The sequence below is a fragment of the Canis lupus genome, chromosome 7, assembly GCF_048164855.1.
Source record: "Canis lupus baileyi chromosome 7, mCanLup2.hap1, whole genome shotgun sequence".
Classification (NCBI taxonomy): Eukaryota; Metazoa; Chordata; class Mammalia; order Carnivora; family Canidae; genus Canis; species Canis lupus.
The window spans coordinates 33,947,964-33,973,308 of NC_132844.1; the positions used below are offsets into that span (position 1 = coordinate 33,947,964).

At 35.3% G+C, this 25,345-nt stretch overlaps 1 pseudogene; it reads right to left on the minus strand.

The window, feature by feature from the left end:
- Positions 1–5,406: 5,406 nt before the first annotated feature.
- LOC140636392 (zinc finger CCHC domain-containing protein 17-like) lies at positions 5,407–18,635 on the minus strand (annotated as a pseudogene).
- Positions 18,636–25,345: the final 6,710 nt, after the last annotated feature.

Here is a 25,345-nt window from a genome sequence, read left to right on the forward strand (position 1 = left end):
CATGGGTAGCATGGGAAGCCACTCCCAGGGTGGTGTTTTGCTGAAGTTACTCAGCTATAAGACATTGATGTTGTTATTTTTATTGATATTCATATTGTTTCATCTTGCTATCTGGTATCTATGCTATCTGGTATATCTGTGTTCTAAGTGTATCTTGTGCATTTCCTCCCCCAGATCTGGAATCACTCATTTCTCCAAGGAGTTTTGATCCCTTTCACTGAAAAAATAGTATTTGAAGTCCACAATCTGTGTGCTAGGAGTGCTCCTTGCTCTGGGATAGTCACTGTTTCCAAAGACTTCGGTGGACATAAATAGAAATAAATATATTATATAAAATATAATATAAAATAAATAAAAAACATATATACAATAAATATAATAAATATAAAGTATTTTATGCATATAAGAATATCTATAAAATACTCACAAGTTCATACTAACACTTTTAATTTAAATTTAGGGCTACCAGATTTTTTACTTAACCTCTTCCTCTTTGCTCTCCTATGCTGAAATCCTAGCTCTCAAGAATGCTGGGATTGATAGAATTAGATTATCACATAATTTCTCATTTGTTTTATCTGATACTGCCCATGCAGCAATCTCAGAATAGCAACTACAATATCGCTACTAACAATATAATTGCTAAAGTGGTTATGTTATCACTGTTGTTCTTGATTATATGCTGCATTTTAAATTCACTGGTGTTGTTTCTCTCAGGTGATTGTACCAGCATCTGGATAATGAATAAGTTTGTTTCACTTTATTTTAAATTCTACACTTTATCTTTTATTTCAAGATAATTTTAGGCTAATAAAAGATTTACAAATATAATACAAAGAGTTTCAGTATATCCTTCACCAGCTTGCACTTATCTTAACATGTTAAATAGCCATAGAACATTTACTAAAACTAAGAAATTATCCTCAGTCATATACTAAAAGCACAGAACTTACTCAGATTTTACAAATTTTTGTGTTATTATTATGATTATTATTATTATTTTGTTTCAGGAATCCATACAGAATCCCACCTCTTATTCAATCATGTTTTCATTATCTCCTCCCATCATTGTATCCATAGTCTTTCCTTGTCTTTCATGACATCGACACTTTGAAGAATACTGGGCAGTTATTTTATAGCACGTCTCTAAGTTTGGGCTTGTCTGATATTTTTTCTTGATTAGCTTGAGGCTATACATTTTGAAGGATACCACAGAGGTGATATGATCATGTTCCCCTCTCAGGGCATAACATCAGGGGACACATAATGTCAATATGTGTTACTAGTGTTGTTTATCTTTATTATTTGACTAAATGGGGTCTTCTAGGATTCTCTATTGCAAATCACTTTTTCCTTTGTAATTACTAAATATTTTGGGGAAGATACCTTGAGATTGTGCAAGTATTCTGTTTCTGCCTAAACTTTGCACACTGATTTTAGCTTCCATCAGTGAATTCTACAACGATTATTACTATGATTTTATAATGATGATTTTCTATTTCTTTCATTCTTTCTACATTTATTAATTGGAATGCTTCTGTGAAGAAGAAATGTTACATTAATTGATTCATTCCTTTATTTATTCATTTGGTTATTCATAGATTGACACAGTATAGACTCATAGATGTTTAGTTTGGTCTTGGATTATAGAACAACTGTTGTTATTTTTGGGCACAAATGCTCCTAGCTCAACTTACATATTCTTAACTCCAGCCCTAGAATCAACTACTTTTCAGGCAGCCCCAGTGGTGTAGCGGTTTAGCGCCGCCTGCAGCCCAGGGCGTAATCTTGGAGACCCGGGATCGAGTCCCACGTCGGGCTCCCTGCATGAAGCCTGCTTCTTCCTCTGCCTGTGTCTCTGCCTCTCTCTAGCTCTGTATCTCTCACGAGTAAATAAAATTAAATAAAAAAAAAAAAAGAGGAATGCATTAAAAAAAATACTTTTCTAAGGAACTTTGATTCCTTTCATTGGAGAAAGGCGTTAGAAATTGAGATTTGGGTATGAGCAGGACTCATTGCTCCTTCAGTGCCATAAAACTGGGGAATAAATACGTAAATAAGTATAAAATACATCTGTATTTCTGTATCTATTTATCAGAAAATATAATTTAAATATTTATTCATATTGATATCTGACTCCAGTCCAGCACTACGGGTTTATCTTATGCTTTCCTTTTCCTTATTTGTAACTTCTTTCTTCATCAGTGAGAATCTTGCCTCTCATCTGCAATATATTTACTTATTTATTCAACTTTAGTATACAAGTGGTTTCAGAATTGGTATCCCATACTCCTTTTCAACATTATATAGCCTTGACTTGTCTCTGATCTTAGAATAAAGTATTCCAATTTTTACTATCAAAGATGTTCACAAATTTTCATGTTTGTGAATTTCTTTTGTGTATGGCCTTTTAGAGTTTTATTTCTTGGACCATATTTTTAGTGTTAAGGGAAGGGCTAGAGAACTTTTTAAGGCTTTACACTCTGAAGACTACATTTGTTTTGGACACAGAGACAACAAATATGGCCTTGGCTTAACTATGTGATTTCTATGGAGCTCTCTAATTTTTGTTTCTCTGAGCTAATTAGCATGGAGAAGGGCTCCTGCCAATAGTCCTGCTTACCCTGGTTCCTTTTATCTGTTGTAAGTAGGCAAGCAGGCAATATACTATTTCAAGGTGAATCTTTCCATCTACAGAAAGTGAATTTTTACTGGTATTTTCTGAGTTTTATTGGTATTCATCCTCATGTCTTTCCATTTTTTTCTCTTCTCTTTCAGCTTAATATCAGCAGTTATATTTAATTTAGAATCTGCAGATTATATGAGATTATATTTATCTCTTTCTTTGACAGAAAATGAAGTTTGAGTTTTTGTCTTTTGTTTTTCTCCCTGTTGTTTTTCTATAATTTTTCAACATAATCAGAGAGGAAAATTGCTGGTTTGATTTTTAATGGACACACTCAGTAAAGAAAGAGTTTGGCAATCTTATATTTTTACTGTCTCTTTCTCTCAACCTGAGTGGTAGAAATATGGATACTGGGGAACCAGTAACATTGGTAAGTAAATCCAGATTTTGGAGATACAGAAATGTGAATTGCAATACAGCCTTACTACTTATGGTCTGTTCAATTTACCATGTTGAGCAATTTATTATTACTGAACCACAGTTTCCTCAAAGTAGGGACCATAATAACCATTTTACAGGATAGTTGCAAGGATTATATGCTCACGGTTTGCCTTCTGAGATGTTCAACATTTATTAGAGTTCCCTGCTGCCAACAACTGTATTGAACTTTTTAGCAGGTGCTGAGTAGTATGAGAAAGTCTTTCTTTTTTTGTTTTACTAAATAAATCTAAGTGATACATTTTAATCTTTTAAACAGTTTGTGTCTCTTGGTTCAGAGAGAGGTCAAATCTACAATACATGATCATCATGTAAATTGCTATAATCTTTGGAAAAAGAGACACTCTGATTTTTAAGAGAAGCATAGGCATGAACCCAAAATTATCAGTCCTGAATCAAAACCCCAAATTTATAATTAAAGAAAAACAAACATTGTCTAGTTGCCTTTCAAAAGCGTTATTGGGTTTAGATTTTCTTTACCTAAGAGTTCTATGAACATTATGAGATCAGACAAGAAATCACTATCATCTTTCCTTCTTTTATTTGTCAAAAATAGAAGTCATCTTAACAGATTCCTGAGAAAATTATCTGCTGCTCCTAGATGATTATAACTCTACTTCTTCTATTTACATAGTGTTCAATGGCTCCTAAAAATATAAGTATTAGATAGATAGATAGATATAGATAGATAGATTTTCTTAAGTTCTGAAACTATAGTTTCAGAAAATAAACAGAAAGATAATCTGTCATATGAATGACAGTATCACTTTATTACTTACTGTTTGTGAAACTTACAGAAAATAGCTGAAAATAAGGTCAGCAGTTTCCTCAAAGGCACATAAGATAGTTATCTCATTTCCTTTCTCACTATATAGCATACATACACATAAATACTGTACACTAATATAGCTGTAAGAAAGGACAAAAGGTGTATTTTTTTCCATTTTTGAAATATTAAATTATACAATAGAATATTTAGCATATTAGATATTTAATATACACTCAAATATTGAATGTATATTATATATATCACAAATATATATTATTCCTATTTTCTTGTGCTTTAAATACAAGTATTGTCTGTGCACTGATAATCCAGTGCAGGCAGAAGCAAACAGTTTTGTTTGCTTCTGGGATACAAAGGACTCTTCTACATAAGTCACATTTATATTTTAATTATAAAAGGGCATTTGAAATACATTGCTGTTTTCTGAAGGAACACTGTGTAGTTTCCACAAATAATTGGAAAAGAAGTCCAGCTACAATCCTTTATTAAACTTCAGAGAACAACCTACTTTAATATTAAATGTGTATTTTCACTCTGGTATGTCTTAACAAATTCATAGACCAATATTTCTCCTTGAAATTAAAATACACCTCTAGTCAAAAACCATAAATAAAGATTAAAACATGAAAATATAAGAACTTTAATTTTATGGACTTTAAGTGGATAGATTTGAGATATGAATCATCATGACAGTGATATTTTCTATTTGTAAAAGTATATTTTCTAAGATGTTTTATGCAAATATTACTCTTCTTCTGTAATCATTTCATTTATCATGTAGAAAGAAAACACAGTAATTAAAATAAAAATGCCTTAGAAATAAAGCCTCACTAAATGATATTTCTAGAAAAATAATTTTGAAAGTAATTCTATTTAAAAATGAAATTTAGTAATTGAGAAATATAAGTTAAATTCAATTTATATGTTTATTTTTGGACATTAACTTTGAAGTTTGATGACATATTTTAAATTTGTGAGTCTTAATGAAAGCTGAAGGAAACTGCAAGCGAGTCAAGATACTAATGTAACTCTGTGTGATAGTACTTAAAGACTCAGTAAGGGTGAATACAGTGTCTTCAGAAGAAGTTTCTTTATTCCTCTAGAAATGATGTGCAATCTAATAGTGGCAATAAGAGAAAAAGAACACTGGGTTGTATCCTGAGCTAGAACTTGTTGTGTGGGAATGGTAAAAGATAAAAAAGTATAAGTGTAAGGGATGCTAGAGGTGGTAGGGACATCTTTTAATATTTTGAATATCACACAAGGGACAAAGAAGCAAGGGAGGAGGATAATGAGGAGTAAAAGATTTGGTATAAGTCCTGAAGCTATAACACTTTTGGATTGTTGAAGGGATTTAACAGTGAAGTTGAGTGTAGTAAAAACAAAAGTCATTGGTGAAGGTAACAAAAATTGTCAAGCTAGGACTTTAAGAAGTTTCTCAGGAATATAGTTGTAAAACAAAAACAAAATCTAAATACTATCTCCAGCAACACCATCACTTTCTGTCACCATCACTACCACCACCACCACCACCACCACCACCAAGAACAAGTTTGTCACGTGTATAAATCACTGAGGAATTTAGTAGCATGTCTTGGAGCTTGGAGAATGAATTAGAAAAAGAAGAAAGTGGGTTATTTAAGTTATATGCATTTCAAAAAAGCAGTAATTGAATGATGGTGGCAAGAGCATTCTGCCAGTAAAGAGAGTTGTATACCAGTCCATTTGGGAGAAACACTGTGTTGTCAGGCTTCAAATAAAGGAAAGAAGTGGAAAGAGTGTTTGAAAAGAAAGTTGAATTGTATTTATGGGGTAAAAGAGAAACTAGGGAAGAAATAGTGAGGGAGGAGTCAGCATGGAACTGATTAAGGTAGAAATAAGAGAAGGGAGGAAGTAATCATGGTGAAGGATTTTTGAAGGTGCTTTGGAGGGACATGAAAGCAAGCCTGGAGGGGAGTATTGAATGGGATACTCATGTGAAAGATCATACAAAACTTATATGGCAGTCCCAATAATGAAAACTTTTATGGCAGTTCAAATAATGGAATTGCTCTAAGAGATTTTCATGCTTGTCCATTAAAAAAGGAAGTAATACCAAAGTATTGTTGGAAAAATCATTTGCTGGAATATTTGAGGCTTGATGAAGGCATGATACAGATATACTGGGTTCCAGAACTTTGTGATGACCAGTTTGCCCAAATTATGGGATATGGAATAGAAGCGTGACATTTAACGGGATGAGCATCATGGTAGTTTAGCTGGTCATGTTTAAGAAGTAATGGCTCCCAATTGTTATATTTGGCGGGTAAAAAAAATGTTTCAATGCACATTACTATAGGCAAACATTGATTATCTAATTTCTTACTTTATAAAAGATAGAAAAACCAAGAACAAATTTTGGGACTTGGCAGGGCTACAGTAAGTGGTAGAAGTGAAAAGTCCTTGGGAAAAAAAAATTATTCAAATTCCAAAAACATTGTTAATCTAGGAACAGAGCAGATCCTGTTCATTCAGGTTAAATGATATTCTTTGAAATCAGTTTCAAATTTCTAGTTGAAGTGTGGATATGAGAGATTATACTATAAATTTACCTCTGATTATAAAATGAGCAATGGTAATATTCTTTCAGGAGCCATAACTCTTTTCTGAATCAAATAATCACTTACATAGCATCTTTCAGAGCCCGATTATTTTTTCCAAAACAAAAAGAATATTAATGGAATGCAAAGAGCACAAACATGAGTAAAAACATTATTTTTCTAATCTTAGCAACATGTTTCACATATGGATATTATTGGCTTTACTCTGACTTTTTTGGTCATCTTATTAAGAACTTTGTTGTCCCTACTCCTACTTTAGAATGACTTACAGAAAACTCAAAAAAATTGTGTCAGATATCAGTGCAAGGAAAATAATTTTGTTTTACTAGATGCAAACTTCTCTTGGGTTATGGAAACAATTATTTGTAATTACTGTGTTAAATTCTTTCAATAGTTATGTCTACAAAATAGGTGTGTATGAAAAATATTTAATTCAGATTGAAAAATAAATATTTTTAAAGAATAAATAGAGATTTGAAAAACTTATCTAATACTTTACTGCCTATTATCTTTTGAAATTTTTTACATTTGTAGAGATCTTATATTCTAAAAGGAGTGTCAAGATATAATTAAGTAGAAGAATAAATTTCTGAATTTTGTTTATAGTATTTTTTAAAGACTTGGGTAAAGATTCATATATGCTGTCTTACCAAGGTGTGTGCCTGTTAGCAAGTATGTCCCAATGTGTTCTGCTTGCATAAAGAGCTGTCATTATCATGAGTGACCTTGATCCATTTCTTCTTGCATATGTGTGCATGTGTATGTGTGAACATTGTTTCATTTCTGACTCCTTAATGAAAAATTTCAGAAATAGGTGAATAACATTAACTAATATTCTTCCCAAAGGGAAAATGTTATCCAACCTAAAAAATACTTCACTTCTCTAAGATGCACAATATTCAATGAAGTGTAGTCTATTGACAATCTTTTTGCTAGACTAAGAAACAGAGAGAATTCTCAAATAAAATTAGAAATGAAAGAGAGAAATTTCAAGTGATAAAGCAGAAACACAAAGGATCATAAGAAACTACTATGAACTATTATATGCCAACAAATTGGATAAATCTAGAAATGGATAAATTTCTAGAAATATAAAATTTACTAAAACTGAATAAGGCAATAGAAAGTCTCAACAGATTAGTAAGCAAATTGAATCTGTAATCAAAAACCTTCTAACAAAGAAAAGCCCAGGAACAGATGGTTTTATTAGTGAATGCTGCCATACATTTGAAGAAGAATTAATACCAATCTTTCCCAAACTCTTCCAAACAATTGGGGAGGAGAGAACACTTCCAAACTCATTTTACAAGGCCAGCATTACCCTGATACCAAAGTCAGAAAGACTGCAAGAAAAAGCTATAGACCGATATCTTTGATAAATATCAATGCAAAAATTCTCAATAAAATATTATCAAACCTGGGTGGCCCCGGTGGCGCAGCGGCTTAGCGCCGCCTGCAGCCTGAGGTGTGATCCTGGAGACCTGGGATCGAGTCCCATATTGGGCTCCCTGCATAAAGCCTGCTTCTCCCTCTGCCTGTGTCTCTGCCTCTCCCTTTCTCTGTATCTCTCATGAATAAATAAATAAAATATTTTTAAAAAATAAAATATTACCAAACCTAATTTAACAACACATTAAAAGGATCACACACCATGTTCAAGTGGATATATCTCTGAAATGCAAGAGTGATTCAATGAATGCAAATCAATAAGTATGACACATCACATTAATAAAATGAAGGATGAAAATCATACGATCGTTTCAATAAATGGAGAAAAAATATTTGACAAAATAGAACATCTAAAAACCCTCAACAAATTGATTATGGAAGAAGCAAACCTCAATATAATAAAGATCATATACAACAAACCCACAGCTAACATCACATTTAATAATGAAGGATTAAAGGCTTTTCCTCTAAGATTAGGAACAAGATTGGCCTACTCTCACCAGTCTTTTTTTTTAAGATTAAAAAAATATTTTTTATTTTTCATAAGAGACACAGAGAGAGAGGCAGAGACATAGGCAGAGGGAGAAGCAGGCTCCCTGTGGAGAGTCTGTTGTGGGACTCGATCCCAGGACCCCAGAATTATGACCTGAGCCAAAGGCAGATACTCAACCACTGAGCCACCCAGGTGCCCCAAGATTTTATTTATTATTTATTTGAGAGAGAGAGAGAGGAAGAGAGAGAGAGCGTGAATGAGAGAACACGAGTAGGAGGACGTGCAGAGGGAGAGGGAGAAGCAGCCTCCCCACTGAGCAGGGATCCCAGGGCCTCAGGATCATGACCTGAGCCAAAGACAGACTTAACTGACTGAGTCACCCAGGTGCTCCTACTCTCACCAAGCTTATTCAACATAGTCTTGATCCTTACTAGAACAATCGGGCAACAAAAAAGAAATAAAAGACATCGAAAATCAGAAAGGAAAAGGTAATATTGTCTTTATTTGCAGATGATATAATATTATATATACAAATCCTAAAGACTACACTAAAAAACTCTAGTCAATCAATAAATTTAGCAAAGTTGTAGGATATAAGGCCAACATACAGAAATCAGTTGTGTTTCTATAGACTGACAACAAAATATCTGAAAAAGAAATTTAAAAATCCCATTTACAATAGCAACAAAACAATATAAAACTTAGGAATAAATTCAATGAGGGAAAGTTCTATATACTGAAAACAATAAGACTTTGATAAAAGAAATTTAATAAGACACAAACAAGTAGAAAAATATGATGTGTTCATGCATTGGAAGAATTAATACTGTGAAAATGTCCATACTACCCAAAACCATCTATAGATTTAATGGAATCTCTATCAAAATTTCAATGGCATTTTTCACAGAAAAAGAACACAATCCTAAAATTTATATGGAGCCACAAAATATCCTGAATAGCCAAAGTAACCCTGAGATAGAAGAACAAAGCTGGAGGCATCACATTGATTTCAAATTATATCACAAAGCTACAGTAATCATAACAGTATGATACTGATAAAATAATAGGCACATACACCAATAGAACAGAATTGAGAACCTAGAAATAAGCCTTGTGTATATGGTAAATTAATATTTGACAATGGAGAGAGGATAGGCTCCTCAATAAATGGTGATGGGAAAACTGAATAATCATATATAGAAAAGTGAAATTGGATCCCTTATACTACTCACAAATATCAACTCAAGATGCATTAGAGACTTAAACACAAGACCTGAAACCATATAACACCTAGAAGAAAAAGAGTGAAAACACTCCTTTACATTGAACTTGTCAATGATTTTTTGGATGTAACACCAAAGCACAAATCAGAAAAGCAAAAAATTTAAAGGGGGAACTACATCAAACTAAGAGGTTTTGCTCAGCGAAGTAACCAATAAAATGAAAAAGTGGCTTATGAAATGGGAGAAAACATTTGACAACCACATATCTGGTCCAAAATATATAAAGAACTCATACAATTCAATCACCAAAAACATTAAAATCAGCAATCAAAGTAAAAAATGTACAAGGCAACAGAGAGACATTTTTCCAAAGACATCCAAATGACCAGTAGAAACAAGAAAACTTGCTTAATATTACAAATCATGAGAAAAGTATAAATCTAAACCACAAAGAGATGCCATCTCACATCTGTTAAAAGGACTATTAAAAAAAAAAAACAAAACCCAAGAGGTAACAAGTGTAGGTGAAGGTGTGGAAGAAAAGGGAACCTCTGAACACTGTTGGTGGGAATGTAACTTCGACCACTTTGGTAGAGTATGGAGCTTCCTCAAAAAATTTAAAGTAGAACTACTGTATGTTCCAAAATTCCCATTTCTGAATGAATCCTAAAGAAATGAAAGCTCTCTTATGTTTATTGCAGCATTATTAACAATAGCCAAAATATGGGAACAATTTAAGGGTTCATCAATAGACAAATAAATAAAGAATTCTGGATATAAATATATGATGGACTATTATTCAGCCATGAGAAAGAAGAAAATTCTGTTTGTGACAATGTGTATGGACCTTGAAGGCAAATGAGAAGTAAATAAGTCAGACAGAGAAAGGTGAACACTGTGTGATATCTCTCATATGTGGAATCTAAAAAAGCTAAACTCCCAGAGTAGAATGGTGGTTACCAGGGGCTGGGGCTGGGGGCATTGGGGAGGTATTGGCCAAGGAGTATATAATTGCAGTTATAAGATGTGTAAGTTTGGGGATCTTTTTTTTTTTTTTTTTTAAATTATTTATTTATTTATTTATGATAGTCACACAGAGAGAGAGAGAGAGAATGAGAGGCAGAGACATAGGCAGAGGGAGAAGCAGGCTCCATGCACCAGGAGCCCAACGTGGGATTCGATCCCAGGTCTCCAGGATCGCGCCCTGGGCCAAAGGCAGGCGCTAAACCGCTGCGCCACCCAGGGATCCCTAAGTTTGGGGATCTAATGTACACTGTTTGATTATAGTTAAAATACTGTATTATATTCTTGAAAGTTGCGAAGAGACTAGTCTTAAATATTCTCACCACAAATAAGAAATAAAAATTATGTGATGTGATGGAGGTGTTAGCTAAGGCTAAGTGGTAATCACATTGCAATATATGTGTATTAAATCAAGTTATACACTTTAAATTTACTTGATCGTATATGTCTATTAAATATCAATTAACACACACATAAATTAGAATATTTATCTAAGTTGAGGACATTTGGATGGCATGTAAATATTTTGAGACTCACTAGCATTTTCTATTTAGGAGTCATTAAGAGCAGCATCCCATTAGTTCAAATATGTATGTACATATATATGCTTTATTTATTATTTTATGTTTATAAAGGAAACATTCCCAGAAAGGGATGACATAATAGGCATCCCAACAAATGGCACACACTTGAAAAACAACTTTTATTTCACTTACCTCAGTAGTTCAGACAGAAGGAGTAAGTCTGTATACTTGAGTCAAAAGGAGGGCACCATCAGTTTGCAAACTATGGAAAAAAATCTAAGAAGGATAATAATGTCCCACAAATTTGCAAGCACCATGATAAATTATATTTATTTTGTTTTCATTGTTGTGGAGAGAACAGTAAAAGTGGAAGACTTGAGAAGCTTTGCTAAAAATTATGGCTTCAAGTTTACCTTCATGGCTGTTCTTTGGGTTGGCAGGCCTAAAATCATCAGCTATTTTACATTTAAAAAAAAAAGATTTTATTTATTTATTCATGGGAGACAGAGAGAGAGAGAGAGAGAGAGAGAGAGAGCAGAGACACAGGCAGAGGGAGAAGCAGGCTTTATGCAGAAAGCCTGATGTGGGACTCGATCCTGGGACTCCGAGATCATGCCCTGAGCCAAAGGCAGATGCTCAGCTGCTGAGCTACCCAGGCATCCCAGCTATTTTACATTTCTAATGAAGGCTGGCAATTGAAATTGATTTGTATAATCTATTTTAATACATGGAGAAATAATTCAAAATCTAAAAATAAAAACGTTCTGTGGGCTGAATACTATACAGTCTGCCAAACAGAACATGTTAGCCAGTTAATAAAAGTTATGGCTTCGCCCCTTCGGGGCTGCATGAAAAAAAAAGTTATGGCTTCTAATCTATTCCATTACTTTACTGTGATATCCACCTTTAAATAATACTTCCTTCTTGGCTATGATTCAAGAGGTAATAATAATAAGCAAATGTTTATAAAATGGTTTTTATATACCAGGCACTCTGTATCCTAAGTGCTAAAGTCTTCACAAGTACTCAACTAACCTTAACTTTACTTCAGTGAGAAACTGAAGATTAGAGTTAAATAATATGCCCAGATTTACCAGACTAGAAGGAGTTGAGTAAAGCATCCAACGCAGCATGGACAAACTCAGTGGTAGCAATCATGATGGCTTGTCGCTGAGTAGCCCTGGTTGTGGGGATATTAAGTATCTTTTCCCAAAGTCACCAAGGTAGTTGGTACTAGATAATAATACTCTATTTCTTCCCCTTGAAACTAGGCTTTTCTCATCAAGCAAGACTGCCTTGAGTTTTAAAGTATCTTGTCTCTAAGTTCAATAATTCTAGTGAGTTTTATCAAAAGCAGTAAGGAATTTCTTTTGACTCCCTCCATCTTTATCTAATCAATTTGTCAGCAGTGCATGAAGCAATTTTTACAAGAAAGTGGATGGAAGAAATTCTGCAGTTACACTTTTCTCAGGAAATCTTTTAAAAAGTTTCATGAACACATATTGCTTTTCTCACATATTTCTTAAATCTGCTTAAGCCTCAAAAGACACATTAGGCATTGTTTTTTGGTTTGTTTGTTTGTTTTTGCTCTTTGAAGATGTAAGAGAAAATACGGGTTTACTCAGATATTTCCCTAAAAACCTTACAAATCTTAGAGAACCTTGAGAGTTTATTTCTGGGGCTTCATAAAGGAACATAACTCCTTTATCAGACAATGGTTACCCACGTTTCAGAGTCCTTCAGTAACAAAAATGTCAAGAATCATGATTTTCTTGAAGTTACATGACATCTTTCTTTCTTCTTTCTTTCTTTCTTTCTTTCTTTCTTTCTTTCTTTCTTTTTCTTTCTTTCTTTCTCTTTCTTTCTTTCTTTCTTTCTTTCTTTCTTTCTTTCTTTCTTTCTTTCTTTCTTTCTTTCTTTCTTTCTTCTTCTTTCTCCTTTTTTTTTTTTTTTGAGAGAGAGTGCTTGCAGAGAGGGGTCCAAGGGGGAGGGGAGGAGAGAGTCCCAACAGGCTTCATGCTCAGCAGTTTATGGAGGATCTGATCCCACAACTCCAGACCATGACCTGAGCCAAATCAAGAGCCAGAAGCCCAACTGACCGAGCCATACAGATCAGTCATTTTTCTCTTGAGTGTTTCCCTCTTTAAAAATGTTAAGAAAAGAGCTAACTCCCAAAGTTATACATTGTGCATTGTACATAAATTGTAATGTTCACTGTAGGCTTTGGTCTTTTAACTTGGTTACTCTAGAGGCCATATGTGGAAATCAGACTTAATGGAGTGAAAACAGGAACTCTGTGTTACACTGGCACACGATTCTTGCCAAAGTAGATTTCCCGTCATTCATTTTATCAGTTTTTAAAAAAATTTATTTATTTATTCATGAGAGAGAGAGAGAGAGAGAGAGAGAGAGAAGAATAGGCAGAGAGAGAAGCAGGCTCCCTGTGGAGAGCCTGATGTGGGACTGATGCCAAGACCTCGGAACCACCAAAGGCAGATTCAACCACTGAGCTACCCAAGTGCCCAGATTTTACCAGTGTTTATATAGCATTTAGAGTTGCCCAGTTAGGTGCCAGATATTGAATCCTGGATACTCCAGACTCATGTTTTTTGCTGCTGTTGTTAAAACTTCAGGTTATATTACTATTCATAGTTACAAATATAATTATTTTTCTCAAAACACCTAATTTTTAAAATGAAGGCAAGTACATTTTGACTGTTGAGTATAAGCTATATAAAAATGGAGTCATCTTCTATTTTATAATTTATCATATAAATTCTAAGAATTATCTGAAGAGACACACCTTCTGTCTTAATACATTTGTATACCATTATCATTTTTATGTTTTTAAAATTGAACTGTCTTAGATAGAACCATACATCTTTGAATATTTTTTTTGCCTAAAAAATACTATCAATGACAATTATACCTTCCCTAAACAAAAATAAGCCAGGATTATGCATGAGAGCCATAGATGCCAATAAGTCTTGGATAAGAAACATGACACCATTTAAATACAAGCCTTACTGCTTGAGTTATTTGAAACACTGTTTTTATGAAGCCCAGGTCTTAGGTTTGAATCTTGGGTGACCCAATTAATTTTCTTCATTTTAAAGTTACAGACTTTAGTCTTAAAGTAGGTTAAATGTAAGTTATCACTGGCAAATAGAATTGAGTAAAATAATACTGTAGAATTGATGAAAATCTACCAGTAATTTATACCATAAGCTTAGGAATTTGAGTATTAAAATGACCTGATGTCAATCTCCTACTCCTCTAGAAATTTCTTAACATCCTTGGCTAATGCTTACCTGGGGTTTTGTTAACTTGTCTGTAATGGGTGGTCACTTCTTATGGGAAGCATGACTGATATTGAGATATTATAGCCATTAGGAACTCTTACTGATATTGAAACTAATGGTATGTCTCCCTACTATGTCGTTAAGAGTTCAACTCCTCCAGAATATTTCCCCTCATTTGCATGAATGCCCTTAAAATATTTAGATAATTCATATGCCTTTTAATGGATTTCTTGTCTCACTAATTCTCTCAATCCATTGCTTGAATGATGTAGTTCAGGACCTTTTACCATTTAACGCACATTCCTTAAAACATGCTAGAGTTTATTAGTATATATCTTTAAATGATGTGCCAAAAGTGATCATTATGTTTCACATGTGCTCTGACTAGTAGAGCCTACCGTCACTTTCTGTGATCTAACCATATGCTTCCATCATCATAGCCTGAATATGCACTTTCATTTGGCAGTTATAATTAGATTCATTCATAGGAAATCCGAGGACAGTATTATCCTTTTTCTAAATAATAAAATTTGTTTGACCATATTTGTGTGTGTGTGTGTGTATATCTGATCCTACTGTCAGAAAGCTGTAAGTTTGATTATAAATGCTTGTGTTTGGCACATTTATTGGCTTCTTTTGCTTGGATTTGATTTCTCATTCATTTCACACATGTGTCCTTTATGAAAAGATTTTGACCAAGAGTAAAGTAATTTATGAAACTTGGCAGTGTTTTAAAGGTAATTGGTTCATCAACTTGAATTGGTTTATTCATAAATGAATTCTCTATGGCTAGAAACTAATTCATTCAAGTGATCAATGGATTAATTAATTAATCAATTATTCAACTCAACTATAGTTTTTAAAAAAAGATTTTATTTATTTATTCATGAGAGACACACATAGAGAGGCAGAGACACAGGCAGAGGGAGCCTGCTGTGGGACTTGATCCCAGGCCCTGGGGATCATGACCTGAGCTGAAGGCAGACACCCAACCACTGAGCCACCCAGTGCCCCTCAATTATAAATTTTGAGTGGCCACTGTGCTCAAGACATTTGGTACAAAGAAGAAAGAGACAAAATTTCTCCTTAGTGCTGTTCTTCCAGAGAGCTTATAAACAACTGGGCAGAAAAGAAATACAAGCACAAGATAATAGTACAATGTGAAGGGATATCCATCTACCCAACCACTTATCAGTCATACTCTGGGACACTTAAAGACCTACTAGAAATATTCTACTATCTTCTTGTGTATGTTGGGATTTAGTTCATTACTGTTGATTTTTCCCGTTTTCTAGTGTGGAGACTACTCTCCTTAATACATAAATTAAAAGCAAAATGGATATTGAATAATATTGATTTAGTTTTCCAGAATTTCCAAGTGTTTTCATATTTTCTTGCTATCCTAATTTTATTGGTTTCTAGTTAGATTTCATCGTGGCAAGAAAACACACGTTTTATATAGTGTCCAAGGTTTTGAGTTTTACTTAGTAGGTAGAATAGGGAAAAATACAACTACTTTATCCTCTCAAAAGTAGAAATCCTGGTGGTAGTTTCCTATATAACATCTATTTTCTCCTTCTTACTAGCATAACCTTATTATTATTTTTTCTTTTGGGGGGATGAGGGAGGCAATATGCCAAGTTTAAAATACTTACCTTCCTAGACTCCTGTGCCTGTAGGGGTAGCCATGTGATCAAGTTTTGGCACATAATAAAACAGCTAAAGCCTACTCACTAAGACCTCTAGAAAAGTTATCATTCTCCTAATAAAGGTACACCTTCACCTACCTTTCTTCCCTTATTTCTGACTGATATGTATACATGATGCCTGGAGATAAAACAGCTATCTTGTGCCCAAGAGAACAAAGCCACCTACTAAAATTAGTAGAGAAAGAAGCCAAGCTGAATTTGAATTCTTCATCCACTCCTTGAGCAGCTGGACCAGCCTTAAGGTTCCCAATCAAGGAATATTTATTACGGGAAAAAATCCTCTAGGTTTAAGCTATGCTATGCTAGTTGACTTTTTGTTATGTACACAAAACATAATCTTAGCAAATTGTTCATCCTGCTTTTTTCCACCCAATTTGCAATCAAGCTTTTACTCTACCTTCAAAATCCAGCTCAAGGCAAATTCCACTAGGATGACTTCCGTAGTCCAACCCTAAAACAGAAGCCCTGTTCAGCTGCCTTCACACCAAATACCACCTCCTTTCATGCTTCATCTCACTACATTTAAAAACAATTATGATCCTTTCTTCATTAAAAAATTCTTGAGGGCAGGCATTATGCCTTTTATTTGGCATTCCCCCCGCCTACCCACCCTTGTAATGCCAGGAATTTAAGCAGAGGCCTGAAGTGGAACCAGTCTACTTATATAGGACTAAATACAAAGTAATGCAATAATCTTGACTTGAGCTACCTGGTTCAGTAGTCTGGCATAATGTCACATACAAGCTCAGTCACTGCACATAATGATTTTTTAGCTGTCAGTTCTAGCACACAGTAGAGTCATGTTAGGGGGAATGTAAAAAGTAGGCACCACCTCTTACCATGTTCTCCCTCATACTGCAGGCCTCCCTCTGCCCCTGTGTTAGAGGCCACAGAGATCACTCACCAGTTGGCCCATGGCTGGCCCAACAGAGAGGGGCCAATCACTGCCTTCCAACGACAGTCAGACTTGCCTGCACAGCAATACCTGTGTCTCTAGCCTGAACTCCTGTATAAGAATTTGGCTCTGCCAATGGCAGCTGGAGAAGGTAATAGGACCTCCTTCTAGATGAAAGAGGTTGGGTAAATGAACAGGTGAGCTGCAAGAGTCATCTGCAAAGAGATCAGCAACGATAAGTTAACAACTCATTCAGACATATGCTTTGACATCCAACTCCCAAACCCACCTGTAGCATGAGGGGAAGCCATCTCCCATGGGAGAGAAATCAGTGTGATAGGAGACTATATTCTTTCCACTGAGTCTTTCCAGGAACAAGGGCTTCAAGGTACAAATCTTCTGGTTCTTTCTTCTCTCAAGCCCCTCTGTACTCTTATCACTCTCACTCCTTGTGCTGCCATTGCTTCTGCTACTGTTTTTCCTCCTCCTCATCCTCCTCCTCTCCTCCTCCTCCTCTCCTCCTCTCCTCCTCCTCCTCCTCCTCCTCCTCCTCCTCCTTCTTTCTTCTTCTTCTTCTTCTTCTTCTTCTTCTTCTTCTTCTTCTTCTTCTTCTTCTTCTTCTTCTTTCTTCTTCATTCTTCTTCTTCTCCTTCATTTCTTTTTCTTCTTTTCTAGCAGCAGCAGCAACAGGAGTCCATCTCTGTTATTCTCCAAACAGGGCAGGTTTCATTGAGTGAAGGAACCTAAGGAGCTTCTTTCTTTTTCTAGAAGAATTCCTCATAGGGTCAGGCTTCTCAAATTCTGCTGACTTTGCCTCTTCCTTCTGCTCTTCCTCAGCAGGCATCAGAGAATATTTAGTTCCTCCTGGTTTCATAAAACAATCCAACAATCCTTTGCAAAGTGGTCTTCATAGCTGCACTTCTTGCAGGTGACGTACAGGACAACCTTGAGAGTTATCTGCCCAGTATAATCATGAAAGGACTGCCTCCGCCTCTCTTGCTCAGTGATAATGTTGTTGGGGTCAAGGTCTCTCTTAGTCTCTTGGTTGACAACTTTCATGGAGAGGGATACTTCTATCCTATTATTTTTCATCCATCAGCCAATAAGCTTCACCCACACCTTTTCTCTGACACCTACTATCTCAGAGGGCTTATCCATGAGACAGGATGACAGGTGGTTTCGATTGCCCAGACCTTGCTTCTGAGAGCCTGGAATTTTTTTTTTTTAAGATTTTATATATTTATTCATAGAGAGAGAGAGAGGGGCAGAGATACAGGCAGAGGGAGAAGCAAGCTCCACGCAGAGAGCCTGACGTGGGACTCGATCCTGGGTCTCCAGGATCACACCCTGGGCTGCAGGCGGCGCTCAACCGCTGTGCCACCGGGGCTGCCCGACAGCCTGGAATTTTGATAAAAGCTTCACAGTATGTCACCATAACAATCTTTGTTGGAAAATAGTGTGGAAAGCATGCAAGACCTCCATGGTCTTAGGTCTTTCTGAATTCATCCTTAATGTTCTATGGCTCCTCTATGTCTCTTCCACTAAAGGTAATTCAAGTGTCTCTGTGTCAGCTCTCAATCTCCTGGCCACAGCATTGTGTGAACCACCCAAATCAGGCCTTATTTGACACTTTTATTTGGCAACTTGGCAGGACTCAATAAATATTTGTTAAACAGGCAGAGGAACAAAATTTTCTAAATAGCAATTGTTTCATTGCAGTTTGTTGTTGTTGTTTGCAACTATTTTCTAAGTAACTAACTTTATATAATAGGGCTGTGTTGGCATATTTCATTTTTCTTGGCACTACTGGAAATAGCTGAGACACTGGACAGGAATTATTGCCAGAGTTATATTAAATACATTTAATTAAAGTAAAACAACATCAATTCATCTGTTCTTTATGAAATTGGCAAGCCCATTTCCTCTGTGGTGCCAAATTTGGGTTATATATGTATTTTGTATTTGAAAAGTAGTTTACATGCCTAAGGATGTGGAGTATCTTCCTGTACAGATTTTTGTGATGTTTTGGCTCCCTGAAGTTCTCATGCGATAAATGGAATTGTTCTTCTGGGATCCATCTTGGAACCACTATATACTTGCTGTTTGGCTGCCTGTGTGATGCTAGGATGCCTTTATGACCATCCCAAACTATCACTGATTTTGCCTGAGAAGGAGTGAACTACTTTTCCTTTCTGCTGGAGTTATCATCTTTTCTTTCCCCTACTGGAATCTACTTTCACCTCTCCTCTTTCTTGTCTGGGTTCATTTTTCAAATGACTCCAAGGGAAATCTTTTATTTAGCAGCCCTCTAAGGGTAGAACCAACAGTTCTTAGTACCAGTCTCTTATAATATCCTTAGAACAGGATGAGAGGTGTGGAATATTATGAAATGGAGCATGGAAGGACTGAAAGAGTGTCCAATTAGTTAATGCTTGCTTCCTATTTTCCTGATTTTTTCAGATGTGGATGCCTTTTGGTGTATGCATTTCTTTTAAGAATGGCATATATTCTAATATATTTAGCAACTCTGTAGAGTAAATATAGATTCATGCACTTTTTTGGGACAAAGTAGAAGTAAAATTGTAGATGCATTATAAGTATATATATATATGTATATTTTGAAACATATTTGCGATCTATGATTATATAAAAACAAGGAAATTGCCTTTCACAATGACATTGGGTGGAGGTATATAGTGGTAGCTTTGAAATAAAAATGGCAGATAAACAAAATGCCATGATTATCAAGATGGCACTGAGTCTGGAAATTAAAAGTAAAAAAAAGTGTTATATCCTAACATACAGGAAAAAGTGTAGTGTGATGAACAATATACTATACTAATGTTAGAATATTGTTTCTAAGAAAAAAACATGATTCTGAGTATATACTTAACTCTATGAACCTCAGTTTTAATCTATAAAATAGAATGAATATTTAATATTAATAATTAGTATTTAATGAATATTTACCCTGCCTTTATCACAGAGTAATTGGAAGGATAATTAACATCATAAAAGTGAAAATGCTTTAATACCTCCCAAATGCTACAAACGTAGGCTTTATTTAATATAGTTAATAAAAATATATGCAGACAATAATTATCACCAGAAAAAGCCAGAAATCCAGAAGTTTCAACTGGTTAGTTGTGTGGGTGGGTAAATCCTATTTGAGGGTAAAATTCTACATGTAAAAGATAAGCTTTCTGTGTTTATTTAACAAAATATTGCAGTTGTATTATTTCCAGAAGAATATCAAAATTCAATTATGACCCAACAAACAGCTGCAAAAGATGTTTCTATATGATTAAAGTCAAAAAATATAATAGCACATTATTAGAACAAATCCAATAATAACAGGAAGCTAATCATGAATAGATCCCATCCTGTTCCCTTTCCTAGAAGCAAAGTTTTAACTCAGCTGTTTCTTCTGATATTTTTCCAAATTATGTTCTTAAAAAATATTTATATATTTGAGAGAGAGATAGTGAGAGTGAGTATGAGTAAGGAGGAGGGACAGTGAGAGAAGCAGACTCACAGCTAAGCAGAGAGCCCTGCCGGGCTCAATCCCAGGACCCTGGCATCATGACCTAACCCGAAGGCAGATGCTTAACCAACTGAGTCACCCAGGCACCTCTATATTGTATGTTTCTCAGAATATTTTTTGGATTGCTAACTTTTAGATTCTACTACTTGATTTCCTATAATAAAAATGAAGATTTAGCTTTTTAAACTTCCCCATCACTCCTCCATTTCTCTCAATTTTATCCATTCAAACACTGAAATTAAATCAAAGATCAATTGCTTTTATCAATGTTTACGCAAATACATCACTGGAGTCAAAGTAACGCACCATGTGGCAAACCCTCGCTTGTGAGGTTTTTGTATGGTATAATAATTGTCTACTTCCCACATGTCCAGTTTGCTGTCTCAATATTTTTAATTTATACCTTTCCCTTTGTAGCTCTCTGTTTATTCCCCATAATCTAGACTGTTTCCAGCAGTTACAAAGCTGTCACATTGAGGTCTCTCTTCATTGTTTTCTGATTTGATCCTATATTTCCTGAATCCCATTTTTCTCTTTATTGATTTACTCATGAATTTGCTGAAGGATGTTTTTCAGGACTTCTCAAGAAAGGTGTCATGGTAGGCATATATGAAAATGCCTGATGTTCCTCTATCCTCACATGTGATGAGAGTTTGGCTGGGTAGAGAATCATTTTGAAAAGCATTTTCCCTCATAATTTTAAAGTACTTTCTCCAATGTCACGTAACATTTAGTGATGCTTGTGAGAGTTTTGCTCTTTTGTTCATGACTTACCACTTTTAAATTTCTAGAGACTTTAGAACTTTCTATTTCTTATACTAAAATTTTATAATGTGTGCTCTGGTATGGATCTGTTTTTATTCCTTTTTTCTGAGTATTGGAAGGCTTTTTCAATTAGCAATGTATATTCTTTATTTCAGGGAAATTCTTTTTATTTCTTTCTTTAATACTCTCTTCCTGTGAATTTTCCTTATTCTCTATAAAACTGATTTGTCAAATATTAAATCTTCTATATAATACCTCTAAATTTCTTAATTTTTGCTCATAGTTTTCTTTGTTCTTTATCTTTCTCTCTCTTTATTCATTATATTTCCTTAACATTGTCTTTCAAAGTTTCTATTGAAAATTTTTTCAGCAGCTGTATTTTGTGATAAAGAGTTTTTTCTTGTTTCCTGATATTTTTCTTTTCCAAAGTGTGATGTGCAGATTTCTAAGGTGGCCTCCAAAATTCCTGGCTTCTTACATGTACACCTTAAATAATTAACTCCTCTTGAGTGTGGAAGAAAACTACGACTATGGTGGTATACATATTTTTTAAGATTTTATTTATTTATGAGAGAGAGAGAGAGGCAGAGACACAGGCAGAGGGAGAAGCAGGCTCCATGCAGGGGGCCTGATGTGGGACTCAATCCAGGGTCTCCAGGATCAGGCCCTGGGCTAAAGGTGGCGCTAAACTGCTGAGCCACCCAGGCTGCCCTGTATATTGTTTTCTTGACTATATTACATTGCATGAAAGAAAGGATGCACAATTAAGTTATTGATCAGTAGACTTTGACTTAATTAAAAAGAAGATTGTAGTGGGTAGGCTTGAGGTAATCAGATAAGTCCTTCAAAGGAAGCCCATTGCCCAGTGATAGAAGTCAGAGATCTGAATTTCTACTGGTCTAATACCATTTGTGTTAAAAACAAGTTAGGGGGGCCACCTGACAAGGAACTGTTGGGTGCTCTCTAGGAAATGAGAATAGTTCCTGGCCTATGGCTGGCAAAAAAAAAAAAACAAACAAACAGGGATCTTGCTCAGTCCTATAAGCACCAGGAAGTGAATTCTTTCACCAACCAGTTGGTTTGGAAGAGGAGTCTAAGCTTCAAATGAGACTCCAGACCAGGCTAAAACCTGACTGCAGCCTTGCAAGAACCTGAGCAGAGATACTGTAAGATAATTAATTTGTACTGTTTTAAGTCATCTGTTTGTGGTAATTAATTATATAGCACAGCAACTTGTTCTTGTTTTGTGGATAGATTATCTTTCTCACCCACCTTCCCTCCATTACTTCATTTGTTCCTTTATTAGTTTAGGCTCTTTCTTGAGTTAAAAAGCTCTCTTCAAATAGTGGTTATTATTCTTCCTCATGTTTAATTTTTTAAGATATTTGATTTTTTATTTGAGACAGAGAGAGCACAAGCTGTGGGGAAAAGCAGAGGGAGAGGGAGAAGCAGACTCCCTACCGAGCAGGAAGCCTGATGTGGGGCTCCTTTCCAGGACTGTGAAACCATGACTTGAGCCGAAGGCAAATGTTTAACCAACTGAGCCATCCAGGCACCCTTCTTCATGTTCAGTTGTGAGACATTAAGAAGGGAAGCAGGTACCTGAGTGAAACCTTGTGACAAACAAACAAAATTCCATTTAGGTAGATACAACAAGATATGTGGAGGTTTTTTTCTCTGTTCTTATTGAATTTCTCTGAATAGAAGTGCTTGAAATTCTGGCTAAGTGCTTAAGGCCTGCCTGGCTATCGGAATTCCCCCTGTGAGACGGACAAGGAAGTATGAGTGTTGACAAACTTAAAGGCTGTCAATTAAATCCTATTTTCAGGCCTGAGCCAATTTCTACCATGACCATCTGTACTTTAAATATTCTAGAGGATATGCCTTAGATTCATCTTGCCTAGAGGTAAATGTCCAAATGCCAGTGTTCTCTGTGTCTGTGTGTGGCCACTTTAAGAACTGACTTGAAACAAATCTCCTTTGCCATGTGAGGCCTCAAGGCTGTCATCCCTTGTGCATGTGGCTTGCCTCTGAGACCCCCTCATGTTCAAGCCATAAATAAGTTCTTTTCAACTTTTATTCTCTTATATACACATTTTAGGTGATAGAATTCATAAAAATAATCCATTTTTTAAAAATGGAAATTAACAGAAAACATACTATTAAATGCAGTTTACTGTGCTGTGGAACTTTACTGACATTATTTTTATGCATATGGAGTTTACATTGCAAAAACATTTGAACTGTCAGGGAGGAGAGAAAAACTGATTTTTTAAATATGATTTGGAATATGGATTTGATAAATATGAATTATTTTAAATATTCATGATTTTGAGAGTAGTTCCAAAGATAATAATGACTGACATTATTATCTCAGTTTTTGCAACTCCTCCCCCCTTTGGCTGCTGTCTAGCTGAAGGCACCTGAATATTTAACTTAGGGGTCCTTCACCAGCAATGACCAATTCCATTGCTCACCACCCCCTTCCACCCCAATGACAGTACTTCTGACGAAACAGAAGTGAGGCAGCTTTGTTTATGGAAACTGTCTTACTGAGTCAGTTCAATATCTCCATATATGCCACTCAGATTAATCAGCTCCCAGGTATGGGGTGCTTAACTTTTAGGGAAATATTAGCTATTGTCTCTGCCTTCTAGGCAAAGTAGAGGAAGAACCAAAAAAAATTAAAGTCATAAAAGTGCTCTAGTAACTTAGAAAAAATTCTGGCTCTACATTAAGAAATCATAAAATAAATTCATAGGAACTGTGTTAAGAAAGATATAAATATTAGAAGTGTGAAAGACTCCTCTTGCCCTTAGCCCCAAGTCCTAATGATATCTACAAGGATGCAAGAACATGTATATAAGCATATAGAGGTTAAACTATTACCACAGTGATATAAATGAATTGCTAGAGCTGTATAAATGAATGATGAGATTTTAAAGTGGAAGATTACCTCGAAAAGGGTGAGATTTGAGCAGAGATTAATAATATGCAATGAGTTACAAATATATTATTGCCATATTCCTTGTGTGTGAGGATAAGATCTATATCTTTCTAACAGCAAACAAAGAAGATTTGGATTTATATTCAAAACCTCTGTAAGATAAAGAAAAACTGACAATAATTGTTTCTAAATTGACATATAATTCATTCTTGTTTCCAAAGAGCTTTTAGGCTTTAAGGAACTATTCATCATGATTACATTTGAATTGTTCACTTATTTCCACTATGTTTCTGGATTTTTGAAAATATGATACAAAATCCACATTATTACTGCCTTTTTGGAGCGAGGGAGAAAGTATTATTAATATTAGGAATAACAGGGGATCCCTGGGTGGCGCAGTGGTTTGGCGCCTGCCTTTGACCCAGGGCGCGATCCTGGAGACCCGGGATCGAATCCCATGTCGGGCTCCCGGTGCATGGAGCCTGCTTCTCCCTCTGCCTGTGTCTCTGCTTCTCTCTCTCTCTCTCTCTCTCTGTGACTATCATAAATTAAAAAAAAAAGAAAAGAAAAAATATTAGGAATAACAAAAGTTGTTATTGGAGAAAATAGATCAGAAGAGTCAGCGAAAGTAAGAATCACATTTTATTTATTAATTTGGCTTCTTAAAAATACCCATTGCAACAGCTTATAGGCACATATATAACATAGACTTGTGATTATAGGTTAAAATATACGTGTAATAAGGACACAGTAAATATAAGAAAACCAATAGGGGATCCCTGGGTGGCGCAGCGGTTTGGCGCCTGCCTTTGGCCCAGGGCGCGATCCTGGAGACCCGGGATCGAATCCCACATCGGGCTCCCGGTGCATGGAGCCTGCTTCTCCCTCTGCCTGTGTCTCTGACTCTCTCTCTCTCTCTGTGACTATCATGAATAAATAAAATCTTAAAAAAAAAAATAA